Raw genomic sequence first — 19,073 nt, forward strand, 5'->3', positions numbered from 1 at the left:
GCATTTTCTCGTCGAGTTGAGCACGTTTTCAGAAATGTGCTCCTCCCGTCACTCTGGTTGGTTGTGCATAGTAATAAGTGCTCTTGGCAGCTACAGAGTGCCGCGTTGACCACTGCGCATGAAGAAATGACCATCTGCAACGTTTGGTTTTTGTTTTATGTGCATTTTTAATTTGATTGCTTAAATCGCATTTTCTCGACGAGCCGAGCACGTTTTCTGAAATGTGCTCCTCCCGTCACTCTGGTTGGGTGCGCATAGTAAAAAGTGCTCTTGGCAGCTAGAGAGTGCCGCGTTGACCACTGCGCATGAAGAAATAACCACCTGCAACTTTTGGTTTAGGTTTTAGGTGCATTTTTAATTTTATTGCTTAAATCGCATTTTCTCGACGAGCTGAGCACGTTTTCTGAAATGTGCTCCTCCCGTCACTCTGGTTGGGTGCGCATAAAAAAAAGTGCTCTTGGCAGGTAGAGAGTGCCGCGTTGACCACTGCGCATGGAGAAATGACCATCTGCAACGTTTGGTTTAGGTTTTAGGTGCATTTTTAATTTTATTGCTTAAATCGCATTTTCTCGACGAGCTGAGCACGTTTTCTGAAATGTGCTCCTCCCGTCACTCTGGTTGGGTGCGCATAGTAAAAAGTACTCTTGGCAACTAGAGAGTGCCGCGTTGACCACTGCGCATGAAGAAATGACCATTTGCAACGTTTGGTTCAGGTTTTAGGTGCATTTTTAATTTTATTGCTTAAATTGCATTTTCTCGACGAGCTGAGCACGTTTTCTGAAATGTGCTCCTCCCGTCACTCTGGTTGGGTGCGCATAGTAAAAAGTGCTCTCGGCAGCTAGAGAGTGCCGCGTTGACAGCTGCGCATGAAGAAATAACCACCTGCAACGTTTGGTTTAGGTTTTAGGTGCATTTTTAATTTTATTGCTTAAATCGCATTTTCTCGACGAGCTGAGCACGTTTTCTGAAATGTGCTCCTCCCGTCACTCTGGTAGGGTGCGCATAGTAAAAAGTGCTCTCTGCAGCTAGAGAGTGCCGCGTTGACCACTGCGCATGAAGAAATAACAACCTGCAACGTTTGGTTTAGGTTTTGGGTGCATTTTTAATTTTATTGCTTAAATCGCATTTTCTGGACGAGCTGAGCACGTTTTCTGAAATGTGCTCCTCCCGTCACTCTGGTTGGATGCGCATAGTAAAAAGTGCTCTTGGCAGCTAGAGAGTGCCGCGTTGACCACTGCGCATGAAGAAATAACCACCTGCAACGTTTGGTTTAGGTTTTGGGTGAATTTTTAATTTTATTGCTTAAATCGCATTTTCTCGACGAGCTGAGCACGTTTTCTGAAATGTGCTCCTCCCGTCACTCTGGTTGGGTGCGCATAGTAATAAGTGCTCTTGGCAGCTAGAGAGTGCCGCGTTGACCACTGCGCATGAAGAAATGACCATCTGCAACGTTTGGTTTTTGTTTTATGTGCATTTTTAATTTGATTGCTTAAATCGCATTTTCTCGACGAGCCGAGCACGTTTTCTGAAATGTGCTCCTCCCGTCACTCTGGTTGGGTGCGCATAGTAAAAAGTGCTCTTGGCAGCTAGAGAGTGCCGCGTTGACCACTGCGCATGAAGAAATAACCACCTGCAACTTTTGGTTTAGGTTTTAGGTGCATTTTTAATTTTATTGCTTAAATCGCATTTTCTCGACGAGCTGAGCACGTTTTCTGAAATGTGCTCCTCCCGTCACTCTGGTAGGGTGCGCATAGTAAAAAGTGCTCTTGGCAGCTAGAGAGTGCCGCGTTGACCACTGCGCATGAAGAAATGACCATCTGCAACGTTTGGTTTAGGTTTTAGGTGCATTTTTAATTTTATTGCTTAAATCGCATTTTCTCGACGAGCTGAGCACGTTTTCTGAAATGTGCTCCTCCCGTCACTCTGGTTGGGTGCGCATAGTAAAAAGTGCTCTTGGCAGCTAGAGAGTGCCGCGTTGACCATTGCGCATGAAGAAATAACCACCTGCAACGTTTGGTTTAGGTTTTAGGTGCATTTTTAATTTCATTGCTTAAATCGCATTTTCTCGACGAGCTGAGCACGTTTTCTGAAATGTGCTCCTCCCGTCACTCTGGTTGGGTGCGCATAGTAAAAAGTGCTCTTGGCAGCTAGAGAGTGCCGCGTTGACCACTGCGCAAGAAGAAATGACCATCTGCAACGTTTGGTTTAGGTTTTGGGTGCATTTTTAATTTTATTGCTTAAATCGCATTTTCTCGTCGAGCTGAGCACGTTTTCTGAAATGTGCTCCTCCCGTCACTCTGGTAGGGTGCGCATAGTAAAAAGTGCTCTCTGCAGCTAGAGAGTGCCGCGTTGACCACTGCGCATGAAGAAATAACCACCTGCAACTTTTGGTTTAGGTTTTAGGTGCATTTTTAATTTTATTGCTTAAATCGCATTTTCTCGACGAGCTGAGCACGTTTTCTGAAATGTGCTCCTCCCGTCACTCTGGTTGGATGCGCATAGTAAAAAGTGCTCTTGGCAGCTAGAGAGTGCCGCGTTGACCACTGCGCATGAAGAAATAACCACCTGCAACGTTTGGTTTAGGTTTTAGGTGCATTTTTAATTTGATTGCTTAAATCGCATTTTCTCGACGAGCTGAGCACGTTTTCTGAAATGTGCTCCTCCCGTCACTCTTGTTGGGTGCGCATAGCAAAAAGTGCTCTTGGCAGCTAGAGAGTGCCGCGTTGACCACTGCGCATGAAGAAATAACCACCTGCAACGTTTGGTTTAGGTTTTAGGTGCATTTTTAATTTTATTGCTTAAATCGCATTTTCTCGACGAGCTCAGCACGTTTTCTGAAATGTGCTCCTCCCGTCACTCTGGTTGGGTGCGCATAGTAAAAAGTGCTCTTGGCAGCTAGAGTGCCGCGTTAACCACTGCGCATGAAGAAATAACCACCTGTAACGTTTGGTTTAGGTTTTAGGTGCATTTTTAATTTTATTGCTTAAATAGCATTTTCTCGACGAGCTGAGCACGTTTTCTGAAATGTGCTCCTCCCGTCACTCTGGTTGGGTGCGCATAGTAAAAAGTGCTCTTGGCAGATAGAGAGTGCCGCGTTGACCACTGCGCATGAAGAAATAACCACCTGCAATGTTTGGTTTAGGTTTTAGGTGCATTTTTAATTTTATTGCTTAAATCGCATTTTCTCGACGAGCTGAGCACGTTTTTTGAAATGTGCTCCTCCCGTGACTCTGGTTGGGTGCGCATAGTAAAAAGTGCTCTTGGCAGCTAGAGAGTGCCGCGTTGACCACTGCGCATGAAGAAATAACCACCTGCAACGTTTGGTTTAGGTTTTGGGTGCATTTTTAATTTTATTGCTTGAATCGCATTTTCTCGACGAGCTGAGCACGTTTTCTGAAATGTGCTCCTCCCGTCACTCTGGTTGGGTGCGCATAGTAAAAAGTGCTCTTGGCAGCTAGAGAGTGCCGCGTTGACCACTGCGCATGAAGAAATAACCACCTGCAACGTTTGGTTTAGGTTTTGGGTGCATTTTTAATTTTATTGCTTAAATCGCATTTTCTCGTCGAGCTGAGCACGTTTTCTGAAATGTGCTCCTCCCGTCACTCTGGTCGGGTGCGCATAGTAAAAAGTGCTCTTGGCAGCTAGAGAGTGCCGCGTTGACCACTGCGCATGAAGAAATAACCACCTGCAACGTTTGGTTTAGGTTTTGGGTGCATTTTTAATTTTATTGCTTAAATCGCATTTTCTCGTCGAGCTGAGCATATTTTCTGAAATGTGCTCCTCCCGTCACTCTGGTTGGGTGCGCATAGTAAAAAGTGCTCTTGGCAGCTAGAGAGTGCCGCGTTGACCACTGCGCATGAAGAAATGACCATCTGCAACGTTTGGTTTAGGTTTTGGGTGCATTTTTAATTTTATTGCTTAAATCGCATTTTCTCGACGAGCTGAACACGTTTTCTGAATTGTGCTCCTCCCGTCACTCTGGTTGGGTGCGCATAGTAAAAAGTGCTCTTGGCAGCTAGAGAGTGCCGCGTTGACCACTGCGCATGAAGAAATAACCACCTGCAACGTTTGGTTTAGGTTTTGGGTGCATTTTTAATTTTATTGCTTGAATCGCATTTTCTCGACGAGCTGAGCACGTTTTCTGAAATGTGCTCCTCCCGTCACTCTGGTTGGGTGCGCATAGTAAAAAGTGCTCTTGGCAGCTAGAGAGTGCCGCGTTGACCACTGCGCATGAAGAAATAACCACCTGCAACGTTTGGTTTAGGTTTTAGGTGCATTTTTAATTTTATTGCTTAATTCGCATTTTCTCGACGAGCTGAGCACGTTTTCTGAAATGTGCTCCTCCCGTCACTCTGGTTGGGTGCGCATAGTAAAAAGTGCTCTTGGCAGCTAGAGAGTGCCGCGTTGACCACTGCGCATGAAGAAATAACCACCTGCAACGTTTAGTTTAGGTTTTAGGTGCATTTTTAATTTTATTGCTTAAATCGCATTTTCTCGACGAGCTGAGCACGTTTTCTGAAATGTGCTCCTCCCGTCACTCTGGTTGGGTGCGCATAGTAAAAAGTGCTCTTGGCAGCTAGAGAGTGCCGCGTTGACCACTGCGCATGAAGAAATAACCACGTGCAACGTTTGTTTTAGGTTTTGGGTGAATTTTTAATTTTATTGCTTAAATCGCATTTTCTCGTCGAGCTGAGCACGTTTTCAGAAATGTGCTCCTCCCGTCACTCTGGTTGGGTGTGCATAGTAATAAGTGCTCTTGGCAGCTAGAGAGTGCCGCGTTGACCACTGCGCATGAAGAAATGACCATCTGCAACGTTTGGTTTTTGTTTTATGTGCATTTTTAATTTGATTGCTTAAATCGCATTTTCTCGACGAGCCGAGCACGTTTTCTGAAATGTGCTCCTCCCGTCACTATGGTTGGGTGCGCATAGTAAAAAGTGCTCTTGGCAGCTAGAGAGTGCCGCATTCACCACTGCGCATGAAGAAATAACCACCTGCAACGTTTGGTTTAGGTTTTAGGTGCATTTTTAATTTTATTGCTTAAATCGCATTTTCTCGACGAGCTGAGCACGTTTTCTGAAGTGTGCTCCTCCCGTCACTCTGGTAGGGTGCGCATAGTAAAAAGTGCTCTTGGCAGCTAGAGAGTGCCGCGTTGACCACTGCGCATGAAGAAATGACCATCTGCAACGTTTGGTTTAGGTTTTAGGTGCATTTTTAATTTTATTGCTTAAATCGCATTTTCTCGACGAGCTGAGCACGTTTTCTGAAATGTGCTCCTCCCGTCACTCTGGTTGGGTGCGCATAGTAAAAAGTGCTCTTGGCAGCTAGAGAGGGCGGCGTTGACCACTGCGCATGAAGAAATGACCATCTGCAACGTTTGGTTTAGGTTTTAGGTGCATTTTTAATTTGATTGCTTAAATCGCATTTTCTCGACGAGCTGAGCACGTTTTCTGAAATGTGCACCTCCCGTCACTCTTGTTGGGTGCGCATAGCAAAAAGTGCTCTTGGCAGCTAGAGAGTGCCGCGTTGACCACTGCGCATGAAGAAATAACCACCTGCAACGTTTGGTTTAGGTTTTAGGTGCATTTTTAATTTTATTGCTTAAATCGCATTTTCTCGACGAGCTCAGCACGTTTTCTGAAATGTGCTCCTCCCGTCACTCTGGTTGGGTGCGCATAGTAAAAAGTGCTCTTGGCAGCTAGAGAGTGCCGCGTTGACCACTGCGCATGAAGAAATGACCATCTGCAACGTTTGGTTTAGGTTTTAGGTGCATTTTTAATTTTATTGCTTAAATCGCATTTTCTCGACGAGCTGAGCACGTTTTCTGAAATGTGCTCCTCCCGTCACTCTGGTTGGGTGCGCATAGTAAAAAGTGCTCTTGGCAGCTAGAGAGTGCCGCGTTGACCACTGCGCATGAAGAAATGACCATCTGCAACGTTTGGTTTAGGTTTTAGGTGCATTTTTAATTTTATTGCTTAAATCGCATTTTCTCGACGAGCTGAGCACGTTTTCTGAAATGTGCTCCTCCCGTCACTCTGGTTGGGTGCGCATAGTAAAAAGTGCTCTTGGCAGCTAGAGAGTGCCGCGTTGACCACTGCGCATGAAGAAATAACCACCTGCAACGTTTGGTTTAGGTTTTAGGTGCATTTTTAATTTTATTGCTTAAATCGCATTTTCTCGACGAGCTGAGCACGTTTTCTGAAATGTGCTCCTCCCGTCACTCTGGTTAGGTGCGCATAGTAAAAAGTGCTCTTGGCAGCTAGAGAGTGCCGCGTTGACCATTGCGCATAAAGAAATAACCACCTGCAACGTTTGGTTTAGGTTTTAGGTGCATTTTTAATTGTATTGCTTAAATCGCATTTTCTCGACGAGCAGAGCACGTTTTCTGAAATGTGCTCCTCCCGTCACTCTGTTTGGGTGCGCATAGTAAAAAGTGCTCTTGGCAGCTAGAGAGTGCCGCGTTGACCACTGCACATGAAGAAATAACCACCTGCAACGTTTGGTTTAGGTTTTAGGTGCATTTTTAATTTGATTGCTTAAATCGCATTTTCTCGACGAGCCGAGCACGTTTTCTGAAATGTGCTCCTCCCGTCACTATGGTTGGGTGCGCATAGTAAAAAGTGCTTTTGGCAGCTAGAGAGTGCCGCGTTCACCACTGCGCATGAAGAAATAACCACCTGCAACGTTTGGTTTAGGTTTTAGGTGCATTTTTAATTTTATTGCTTAAATCGCATTTTCTCGACGAGCTGAGCACGTTTTCTGAAGTGTGCTCCTCCCGTCACTCTGGTAGGGTGCGCATAGTAAAAAGTGCTCTTGGCAGCTAGAGAGTGCCGCGTTGACCACTGCGCATGAAGAAATGACCATCTGCAACGTTTGGTTTAGGTTTTAGGTGCATTTTTAATTTTATTGCTTAAATCGCATTTTCTCGACGAGCTGAGCACGTTTTCTGAAATGTGCTCCTCCCGTCACTCTGGTTGGGTGCGCATAGTAAAAAGTGCTCTTGGCAGCTAGAGAGTGCCGCGTTGACCATTGCGCATGAAGAAATAACCACCTGCAACGTTTGGTTTAGGTTTTAGGTGCATTTTTAATTTTATTGCTTAAATCGCATTTTCTCGACGAGCTGAGCACGTTTTCTGAAATGTGCTCCTCCCGTCACTCTGGTTGGGTGCGCATAGTAAAAAGTGCTCTTGGCAGCTAGAGAGTGCCGCGTTGACCACTGCGCATGAAGAAATGACCATCTGCAACGTTTGGTTTTTGTTTTATGTGCATTTTTAATTTTATTGCTTAAATCGCATTTTCTCGTCGAGCTGAGCACGTTTTCTGAAATGTGCTCCTCCCGTCACTATGGTTGGGTGCGCATAGTAAAAAGTGCTCTTGGCAGCTAGAGAGTGCCGCATTCACCACTGCGCATGAAGAAATAACCACCTGCAACGTTTGGTTTAGGTTTTAGGTGCATTTTTAATTTTATTGCTTAAATCGCATTTTCTCGACGAGCTGAGCACGTTTTCTGAAGTGTGCTCCTCCCGTCACTCTGGTAGGGTGCGCATAGTAAAAAGTGCTCTTGGCAGCTAGAGAGTGCCGCGTTGACCACTGCGCATGAAGAAATGACCATCTGCAACGTTTGGTTTAGGTTTTAGGTGCATTTTTAATTTTATTGCTTAAATCGCATTTTCTCGACGAGCTGAGCACGTTTTCTGAAATGTGCTCCTCCCGTCACTCTGGTTGGGTGCGCATAGTAAAAAGTGCTCTTGGCAGCTAGAGAGGGCGGCGTTGACCACTGCGCATGAAGAAATGACCATCTGCAACGTTTGGTTTAGGTTTTAGGTGCATTTTTAATTTGATTGCTTAAATCGCATTTTCTCGACGAGCTGAGCACGTTTTCTGAAATGTGCACCTCCCGTCACTCTTGTTGGGTGCGCATAGCAAAAAGTGCTCTTGGCAGCTAGAGAGTGCCGCGTTGACCACTGCGCATGAAGAAATAACCACCTGCAACGTTTGGTTTAGGTTTTAGGTGCATTTTTAATTTTATTGCTTAAATCGCATTTTCTCGACGAGCTCAGCACGTTTTCTGAAATGTGCTCCTCCCGTCACTCTGGTTGGGTGCGCATAGTAAAAAGTGCTCTTGGCAGCTAGAGAGTGCCGCGTTGACCACTGCGCATGAAGAAATGACCATCTGCAACGTTTGGTTTAGGTTTTAGGTGCATTTTTAATTTTATTGCTTAAATCGCATTTTCTCGACGAGCTGAGCACGTTTTCTGAAATGTGCTCCTCCCGTCACTCTGGTTGGGTGCGCATAGTAAAAAGTGCTCTTGGCAGCTAGAGAGTGCCGCGTTGACCACTGCGCATGAAGAAATGACCATCTGCAACGTTTGGTTTAGGTTTTAGGTGCATTTTTAATTTTATTGCTTAAATCGCATTTTCTCGACGAGCTGAGCACGTTTTCTGAAATGTGCTCCTCCCGTCACTCTGGTTGGGTGCGCATAGTAAAAAGTGCTCTTGGCAGCTAGAGAGTGCCGCGTTGACCACTGCGCATGAAGAAATAACCACCTGCAACGTTTGGTTTAGGTTTTAGGTGCATTTTTAATTTTATTGCTTAAATCGCATTTTCTCGACGAGCTGAGCACGTTTTCTGAAATGTGCTCCTCCCGTCACTCTGGTTGGGTGCACATAGTAAAAAGTGCTCTTGGCAGCTAGAGAGTGCCGCGTTGACCACTGCGCATGAAGAAATAACCACCTGCAACGTTTGGTTTAGGTTTTATGTGCATTTTTAATTTTATTGCTTAAATTGCATTTTCTCGACGAGCTGAGCACGTTTTCTGAAATGTGCTCCTCCCGTCACTCTGGTTGGGTGTGCATAGTAAAAAGTGCTCTTGGCAGCTAGAGAGTGCCGCGTTGACCACTGCGCATGAAGAAATAACCACTTGCAACGTTTGGTTTAGGTTTTAGGTGCATTTTTAATTTTATTGCTTAAATCGCATTTTCTCGACGAGCTGAGCACGTTTTCTGAAATGTGCTCCTCCCGTCACTCTGGTTGGGTGCGCATAGTAAAAAGTGCTCTTGGCAGCTAGAGAGTGCCGCGTTGACTGCTGCGCATGAAGAAATAACCACCTGCAACGTTTGGTTTAGGTTTTAAGTGCATTTTTAATTTTATTGCTTAAATCGCATTTTCTCGACGAGCTGAGCACGTTTTCTGAAATGTGCTCCTCCCGTCACTCTGGTTGGGTGCGCATAGTAAAAACTGCTCTTGGCAGCTAGAGAGTGCCGCGTTGACCACTGCGCATGAAGAAATAACCACCTGCAACGTTTGGTTTAGGTTTTGGGTGCATTTTTAATTGTATTGCTTAAATCGCATTTTCTCGTCGAGCTGAGCACGTTTTCTGAAATGTGCTCCTCCCGTCACTCTGGTTGGGTGCGCATAGTAAAAAGTGCTCTTGGCAGCTAGAGAGTGCCGCGTTGACCACTGCGCATGAAGAAATGACCATCTGCAACGTTTGGTTTAGGTTTTAGGTGCATTTTTAATTTTATTGCTTAAATCGCATTTTCTCGACGAGCTGAGCACGTTTTCTGAAATGTGCTCCTCCCGTCACTCTGGTTGGGTGCGCATAGTAAAAAGTGCTCTTGGCAGCTAGAGAGTGCCGCGTTGACCATTGCGCATGAAGAAATAACCACCTGCAACGTTTGGTTTAGGTTTTAGGTGCATTTTTTATTTTATTGCTTAAATCGCATTTTCTCGACGAGCTGAGCACGTTTTCTGAAATGTGCTCCTCCCGTCACTCTGGTTGGGTGCGCATAGTAAAAAGTGCTTTTGTCAGCTAGAGAGTGCCGCGTTGACCACTGCGCATGAAGAAATAACCACGTGCAACGTTTGTTTTAGGTTTTAGGTGCATTTTTAATTTGATTGCTTAAATCGCATTTTCTCGACGAGCTGAGCACGTTTTCTGAAATGTGCTCCTCCCGTCACTCTGGTTGGGTGCGCATAGTAAAAAGTGCTCTTGGCAGCTAGAGAGTGCCGCGTTGACTGCTGCACATGAAGAAATAACCACCTGCAACGTTTGGTTTAGGTTTTAGGTGCATTTTTAATTTTATTGCTTAAATCGCATTTTCTCGTCGAGCTGAGCACGTTTTCTGAAATGTGCTCCTCCCGTCACTCTGGTTGGGTGCGCATAGTAAAAAGTGCTCATGGCAGCTAGAGAGTGCCGCGTTGACCACTGCGCATGAAGAAATGACCATCTGCAACGTTTGGTTTAGGTTTTGGGTGCATTTTTAATTTTATTGCTTAAATTGCATTTTCTCGACGAGCTGAGCACGTCTTCTGAAATGTGCTCCTCCCGTCACTCTGGTTGGGTGCGCATAGTAAAAAGTGCTCTTGGCAGCTAGAGAGTGCCGCGTTGACCACTGCGCATGAAGAAATAACCGCCTGCAACGTTTAGTTTAGGTTTTAGGTGCATTTTTAATTTTATTGCTTAAATCGCATTTTCTCGACGAGCTGAGCACGTTTTCTGAAATGTGCTCCTCCCGTCACTCTGGTTGGGTGCGCATAGTAAAATGTGCTCTTGGCAGCTAGAGAGTGCCGCGTTGACCACTGCGCATGAAGAAATAACCACCTGCAACGTTTGGTTTAGGTCTTAAGTGCATCTTTAATTTTATTGCTTAAATCGCATTTTCTCGACGAGCTGAGCACGTTTTCTGAAATGTGCTCCTCCCGTCACTCTGGTTGGGTGCGCATAGTAAAAAGTGCTCTTGGCAGCTAGAGAGTGCCACGTTGACCACTGTGCATGAAGAAATGACCATCTGCAACGTTTGGTTTAGGTTTTAGGTGCATTTTTAATTTTATTGCTTAAATCGCATTTTCTCGACGAGCTGAGCACGTTTTCTGAAATGTGCTCCTCCCGTCACTCTGGTTAGGTGCGCATAGTAAAAAGTGCTCTTGGCAGCTAGAGAGTGCCGCGTTGACCATTGCGCATAAAGAAATAACCACCTGCAACGTTTGGTTTAGGTTTTAGGTGCATTTTTAATTGTATTGCTTAAATCGCATTTTCTCGACGAGCAGAGCACGTTTTCTGAAATGTGCTCCTCCCGTCACTCTGTTTGGGTGCGCATAGTAAAAAGTGCTCTTGGCAGCTAGAGAGTGCCGCGTTGACCACTGCACATGAAGAAATAACCACCTGCAACGTTTGGTTTAGGTTTTAGGTGCATTTTTAATTTGATTGCTTAAATCGCATTTTCTCGACGAGCCGAGCACGTTTTCTGAAATGTGCTCCTCCCGTCACTATGGTTGGGTGCGCATAGTAAAAAGTGCTTTTGGCAGCTAGAGAGTGCCGCGTTCACCACTGCGCATGAAGAAATAACCACCTGCAACGTTTGGTTTAGGTTTTAGGTGCATTTTTAATTTTATTGCTTAAATCGCATTTTCTCGACGAGCTGAGCACGTTTTCTGAAGTGTGCTCCTCCCGTCACTCTGGTAGGGTGCGCATAGTAAAAAGTGCTCTTGGCAGCTAGAGAGTGCCGCGTTGACCACTGCGCATGAAGAAATGACCATCTGCAACGTTTGGTTTAGGTTTTAGGTGCATTTTTAATTTTATTGCTTAAATCGCATTTTCTCGACGAGCTGAGCACGTTTTCTGAAATGTGCTCCTCCCGTCACTCTGGTTGGGTGCGCATAGTAAAAAGTGCTCTTGGCAGCTAGAGAGTGCCGCGTTGACCATTGCGCATGAAGAAATAACCACCTGCAACGTTTGGTTTAGGTTTTAGGTGCATTTTTAATTTCATTGCTTAAATCGCATTTTCTCGACGAGCTGAGCACGTTTTCTGAAATGTGCTCCTCCCGTGACTCTGGTTGGGTGCGCATAGTAAAAAGTGCTCTTGGCAGCTAGAGAGTGCCGCGTTGACCACTGCGCATGAAGAAATAACCACCTGCAACGTTTGGTTTAGGTTTTGGGTGCATTTTTAATTTTATTGCTTAAATCGCATTTTCTCGTCGAGCTGAGCACGTTTTCTGAAATGTGCTCCTCCCGTCACTCTGGTCGGGTGCGCATAGTAAAAAGTGTTCTTGGCAGCTAGAGAGTGCCGCGTTGACCACTGCGCATGAAGAAATGACCATCTGCAACGTTTGGTTTAGGTTTTGGGTGCATTTTTAATTTTATTGCTTAAATCGCATTTTCTCGACGAGCTGAACACGTTTTCTGAAATGTGCTCCTCCCGTCACTCTGGTTGGGTGCGCATAATAAAAAGTGCTCTTGGCAGCTAGAGAGGGCGGCGTTGACCACTGCGCATGAAGAAATGACCATCTGCAACGTTTGGTTTAGGTTTTAGGTGCATTTTTAATTTGATTGCTTAAATCGCATTTTCTCGACGAGCTGAGCACGTTTTCTGAAATGTGCACCTCCCGTCACTCTTGTTGGGTGCGCATAGCAAAAAGTGCTCTTGGCAGCTAGAGAGTGCCGCGTTGACCACTGCGCATGAAGAAATGACCACCTGCAACGTTTGGTTTAGGTTTTAGGTGCATTTTTAATTTTATTGCTTAAATCGCATTTTCTCGACGAGCTGAGCACGTTTTCTGAAATGTGCTCCTCCCGTCACTCTGGTTGGGTGCGCATAGTAAAAACTGCTCTTGGCAGCTAGAGAGTGCCGCGTTGACCACTGCGCATGAAGAAATAACCACCTGCAACGTTTGGTTTAGGTTTTGGGTGCATTTTTAATTGTATTGCTTAAATCGCATTTTCTCGTCGAGCTGAGCACGTTTTTTTATAAAATGTGCTCCTCCCGTCACTCTGGTTGGGTGCGCATAGTAAAAAGTGCTCTTGGCAGCTAGAGAGTGCCGCGTTGACCACTGCGCATGAAGAAATGACCATCTGCAACGTTTGGTTTAGGTTTTAGGTGCATTTTTAATTTTATTGCTTAAATCGCATTTTCTCGACGAGCTGAGCACGTTTTCTGAAATGTGCTCCTCCCGTCACTCTGGTTGGGTGCGCATAGTAAAAAGTGCTCTTGGCAGCTAGAGAGTGCCGCGTTGACCATTGCGCATGAAGAAATAACCACCTGCAACGTTTGGTTTAGGTTTTAGGTGCATTTTTTATTTTATTGCTTAAATCGCATTTTCTCGACGAGCTGAGCACGTTTTCTGAAATGTGCTCCTCCCGTCACTCTGGTTGGGTGCGCATAGTAAAAAGTGCTTTTGGCAGCTAGAGAGTGCCGCGTTGACCACTGCGCATGAAGAAATAACCACGTGCAACGTTTGTTTTAGGTTTTAGGTGCATTTTTAATTTGATTGCTTAAATCGCATTTTCTCGACGAGCTGAGCACGTTTTCTGAAATGTGCTCCTCCCGTCACTCTGGTTGGGTGCGCATAGTAAAAAGTGCTCTTGGCAGCTAGAGAGTGCCGCGTTGACTGCTGCACATGAAGAAATAACCACCTGCAACGTTTGGTTTAGGTTTTAGGTGCATTTTTAATTTTATTGCTTAAATCGCATTTTCTCGTCGAGCTGAGCACGTTTTCTGAAATGTGCTCCTCCCGTCACTCTGGTTGGGTGCGCATAGTAAAAAGTGCTCATGGCAGCTAGAGAGTGCCGCGTTGACCACTGCGCATGAAGAAATGACCATCTGCAACGTTTGGTTTAGGTTTTGGGTGCATTTTTAATTTTATTGCTTAAATTGCATTTTCTCGACGAGCTGAGCACGTCTTCTGAAATGTGCTCCTCCCGTCACTCTGGTTGGGTGCGCATAGTAAAAAGTGCTCTTGGCAGCTAGAGAGTGCCGCGTTGACCACTGCGCATGAAGAAATAACCACCTGCAACGTTTAGTTTAGGTTTTAGGTGCATTTTTAATTTTATTGCTTAAATCGCATTTTCTCGACGAGCTGAGCACGTTTTCTGAAATGTGCTCCTCCCGTCACTCTGGTTGGGTGCGCATAGTAAAATGTGCTCTTGGCAGCTAGAGAGTGCCGCGTTGACCACTGCGCATGAAGAAATAACCACCTGCAACGTTTGGTTTAGGTCTTAAGTGCATCTTTAATTTTATTGCTTAAATCGCATTTTCTCGACGAGCTGAGCACGTTTTCTGAAATGTGCTCCTCCCGTCACTCTGGTTGGGTGCGCATAGTAAAAAGTGCTCTTGGCAGCTAGAGAGTGCCACGTTGACCACTGTGCATGAAGAAATGACCATCTGCAACGTTTGGTTTAGGTTTTAGGTGCATTTTTAATTTTATTGCTTAAATCGCATTTTCTCGACGAGCTGAGCACGTTTTCTGAAATGTGCTCCTCCCGTCACTCTGGTTAGGTGCGCATAGTAAAAAGTGCTCTTGGCAGCTAGAGAGTGCCGCGTTGACCATTGCGCATAAAGAAATAACCACCTGCAACGTTTGGTTTAGGTTTTAGGTGCATTTTTAATTGTATTGCTTAAATCGCATTTTCTCGACGAGCAGAGCACGTTTTCTGAAATGTGCTCCTCCCGTCACTCTGTTTGGGTGCGCATAGTAAAAAGTGCTCTTGGCAGCTAGAGAGTGCCGCGTTGACCACTGCACATGAAGAAATAACCACCTGCAACGTTTGGTTTAGGTTTTAGGTGCATTTTTAATTTTATTGCTTAAATCGCATTTTCTCGACGAGCTGAGCACGTTTTCTGAAATGTGCTCCTCCCGTCACTCTGGTTGGGTGCGCATAGTAAAAAGTGCTCTTGGCAGCTAGAGAGTGCCGCGTTGACCACTGTGCATGAAGAAATCACCACCTGCAACGTTTGGTTTAGGTTTTGGGTGCATTTTTAATTTTATTGCTTAAATCGCATTTTCTGGACGAGCTGAGCACGTTTTCTGAAATGTGCTCCTCCCGTCACTCTGGTTGGGTGCGCATAGTAAAAAGTGCTCTTGGCAGCTAGAGAGTGCCGCGTTGACCACTGCGCATGAAGAAATAACCATCTGCAGCGTTTGGTTTAGGTTTTAGGTGCATTTTTAATTTTATTGCTTAAATCGCATTTTCTCGACGAGCTGAGCACGTTTTCTGAAATGTGCTCCTCCCGTCACTCTGGTTGGGTGCGCATAGTAAAAAGTGCTCTTGGCAGCTAGAGAGTGCCGCGTTGACCACTGCGCACGAAGAAATAACCACCTGCAACGTTTGTTTTAGGTTTTGGGTGCATTTTTAATTTTATTGCTTAAATCGCATTTTCTCGTCGAGCTGAGCACGTTTTCAGAAATGTGCTCCTCCCGTCACTCTGGTTGGGTGCGCATAGTAAAAAGTGCTCTTGGCAGCTAGAGAGTGCCGCGTTGACCACTGCGCATGAAGAAATGACCATCTGCAACGTTTGGTTTAGGTTTTGGGTGCATTTTTAATTTTATTGCTTAAATCGCATTTTCTCGACGAGCTGAGCACGTTTTCTGAAATGTGCTCCTCCCGTCACTCTGGTTGGGTGCGCATAGTAAAAAGTGCTCATGGCAGCTAGAGAGTGCCGCGTTGACCACTGCGCATGAAGAAATGACCATCTGCAACGTTTGGTTTAGGTTTTGGGTGCATTTTTAATTTTATTGCTTAAATTGCATTTTCTCGACGAGCTGAGCACGTTTTCTGAAATGTGCTCCTCCCGTCACTCTGGTTGGGTGCGCATAGTAAAAAGTGCTCTTGGCAGCTAGAGAGTGCCGCGTTGACCACTGCGCATGAAGAAATAACCACCTGCAACGTTTGGTTTAGGTTTTAGGTGCATTTTTAATTTTATTGCTTAAATCGCATTTTCTCGACGAGCTGAGCACGTTTTCTGAAATGTGCTCCTCCCGTCACTCTGGTTGGGTGCGCATAGTAAAATGTGCTCTTGGCAGCTAGAGAGTGCCGCGTTGACCACTGCGCATGAAGAAATAACCACCTGCAACGTTTGGTTTAGGTCTTAGGTGCATCTTTAATTTTATTGCTTAAATCGCATTTTCTCGACGAGCTGAGCACGTTTTCTGAAATGTGCTCCTCCCGTCACTCTGGTTGGGTGCGCATAGTAAAAAGTGCTCTTGGCAGCTAGAGAGTGCCGCGTTGACCACTGCGCATGAAGAAATAACCACCTGCAACGTTTTGTTTATGTTTTAGGTGCATTTTTAATTTTATTGCTTAAATCGCATTTTCTCGACGAGCTGAGCACGTTTTCTGAAATGTGCTCCTCCCGTCACTCTGGTCGGGTGCGCATAGTAAAAAGTGCTCTTGGCAGCTAGAGAGTGCCGCGTTGACTGCTGCACATGAAGAAATAACCACCCCCAACGTTTGGTTTAGGTTTTAGGTGCATTTTTAATTTTATTGCTTAAATCGCATTTTCTCGACGAGCTGAGCACGTTTTCTGAAATGTGCTCCTCCCGTCACTCTGGTTGGGCGCGCATAGTAAAAAGTGCTCTTGGCAGCTAGAGAGTGCCGCGTTGACCACTGCGCATGAAGAAATAACCACCTGCAACGCTTGGTTTAGGTTTTGGGTGCATTATTAATTTTATTGCTTAAATCGCATTTTCTCGACGAGCTGAGCACGTTTTCTGAAATGTGCTCCTCCCGTCACTCTGGTTGGGTGCGCATAGTAAAAAGTGCTCTTGGCAGCTAGAGAGTGCCGCGTTGACCACTGCGCATGAAGAAATAACCACCTGCAACGTTTGGTTTAGGTTTTGGGTGCATTTTTAAATTTATTGCTTAAATCGCATTTTCTCGTCGAGCTGAGCACGTTTTCTGAAATGTGCTCCTCCCGTCACTCTGGTTGGGTGCGCATAGTAAAAAGTGCTCTGGGCAGCTAGAGAGTGCCGCGTTGACCAATGCGCATGAAGAAATGACCATCTGCAACGTTTGGTTTAGGTTTTAGGTGCATTTATAATTTTATTGCTTAAATCGCATTTTCTCGACGAGCTGAGCACGTTTTCTGAAATGTGCTCCTCCCGTCACTCTGGTTGGGTGCGCATAGTAAAAAGTGCTCTTGGCAGCTAGAGAGTGCCGCGTTGACCATTGCGCATGAAGAAATAACCACCTGCAACGTTTGGTTTAGGTTTTAGGTGCATTTTTAATTTTATTGCTTAAATCGCATTTTCTCGACGAGCTGAGCACGTTTTCTGAAATGTGCTCCTCCCGTCACTCTGGTTGGGTGCGCATAGTAAAAAGTGCTCTTGGCAGCTAGAGAGTGCCGCGTTGACCACTGCGCATGAAGAAATAACCACCTGCAACGTTTGGTTTAGGTTTTGGGTGCATTTTTAATTTTATTGCTTAAATCGCATTTTCTCGTCGAGCTGAGCACGTTTTCTGAAATGTGCTCCTCCCGTCACTCTGGTTGGGTGCACATAGTAAAAAGTGCTCTTGGCAGCTAGAGAGTGCCGCGTTGACCACTGCGCATGAAGAAATGACCATCTGCAACGTTTGGTTTAGGTTTTGGGTGCATTTTTAATTTTATTTCTTAAATCGCATTTTCTCGACGAGCTGAGCACGTTTTCTGAAATGTGCTCCTCCCGTCACTCTGGTTGGGTGCGCATAGTAAAAAGTGCTTTTGGCAGCTAGAGAGTGCCGCGTTGACCACTGCGCATGAAGAAATAACCACGTGCAACGTTTGTTTTAGGTTTTAGGTGCATTTTTAATTTGATTGCTTAAATAGCATTTTCTCGACGAGCTGAGCACGTTTTCTGAAATGTGCTCCTCCCGTCACTCTGGTTGGGTGCGCATAGTAAAAAGTGCTCATGGCAGCTAGAGAGTGCCGCGTTGACCACTGCGCATGAAGAAATGACCATCTGCAACGTTTGGTTTAGGTTTTGGGTGCATTTTTAATTTTATTGCTTAAATTGCATTTTCTCGACGAGCTGAGCACGTTTTCTGAAATGTGCTCCTCCCGTCACTCTGGTTGGGTGCGCATAGTAAAAAGTGCTCTTGGCAGCTAGAGAGTGCCGCGTTGACCACTGCGCATGAAGAAATAACCACCTGCAACGTTTGGTTTAGGTTTTAGGTGCATTTTTAATTTTATTGCTTAAATCGCATTTTCTCGACGAGCTGAGCACGTTTTCTGAAATGTGCTCCTCCCGTCACTCTGGTTGGGTGCGCATCGTAAAATGTGTTCTTGGCAGCTAGAGAGTGCCGCGTTGACCACTGCGCATGAAGAAATAACCACCTGCAACGTTTGGTTTAGGTCTTAGGTGCATCTTTAATTTTATTGCTTAAATCGCATTTTCTCGACGAGCTGAGCACGTTTTCTGAAATGTGCTCCTCCCGTCACTCTGGTTGGGTGCGCATAGTAAAAAGTGCTCTTGGCAGCTAGAGAGTGCCACGTTGACCATTGCGCATGAAGAAATGACCATCTGCAACGTTTGGTTTAGGTTTTAGGTGCATTTTTAATTTTATTGCTTAAATCGCATTTTCTCGACGAGCTGAGCACGTTTTCTGAAATGTGCTCCTCCCGTCACTCTGGTTGGGTGCGCATAGTAAAAAGTGCTCTTGGCAGCTAGAGAGTGCCGCGTTGACCATTGCGCATAAAGAAATAACCACCTGCAACGTTTGGTTTAGGTTTTAGGTGCATTTTTAATTTTATTGCTTAAATCGCATTTTCTCGACGAGCAGAGCACGTTTTCTGAAATGTGCTCCTCCCGTCACTCTGGTTGGGTGCGCATAGTAAAAAGTGCTCTTGGCAGCTAGAGAGTGCCGCGTTGACCACTGCACATGAAGAAATAACCACCTGCAAGTTTGGTTTAGGTTTTAGGTGCATTTTTAATTTTATTGCTTAAATCGCATTTTCTCGACGAGCTGAGCACGTTTTCTGAAATGTGCTCCTCCCGTCACTCTGGTTGGGTGCGCATAGTAAAAATTGCTCTTGGCAGCTAGAGAGTGCCGCGTTGACCACTGCGCATGAAGAAATCACCACCTGCAACGTTTGGTTTAGGTTTTGGGTGCATTTTTAATTTTATTGCTTAAATCGCATTTTCTCGACGAGCTGAGCACGTTTTCTGAAATGTGCTCCTCCCGTCACTCTGGTTGGGTGCGCATAGTAAAAAGTGCTCTTGGCAGCTACAGAGTGCCGCGTTGACCACTGCGCATGAAGAAATAACCACCTGCAACGTTTGGTTTAGGTTTTAGGTGCATTTTTAATTTTATTGCTTAAAT

Source organism: Syngnathus scovelli, chromosome 20 (genome assembly GCF_024217435.2).
Source record: "Syngnathus scovelli strain Florida chromosome 20, RoL_Ssco_1.2, whole genome shotgun sequence".
Taxonomy (NCBI): Eukaryota; Metazoa; Chordata; class Actinopteri; order Syngnathiformes; family Syngnathidae; genus Syngnathus; species Syngnathus scovelli.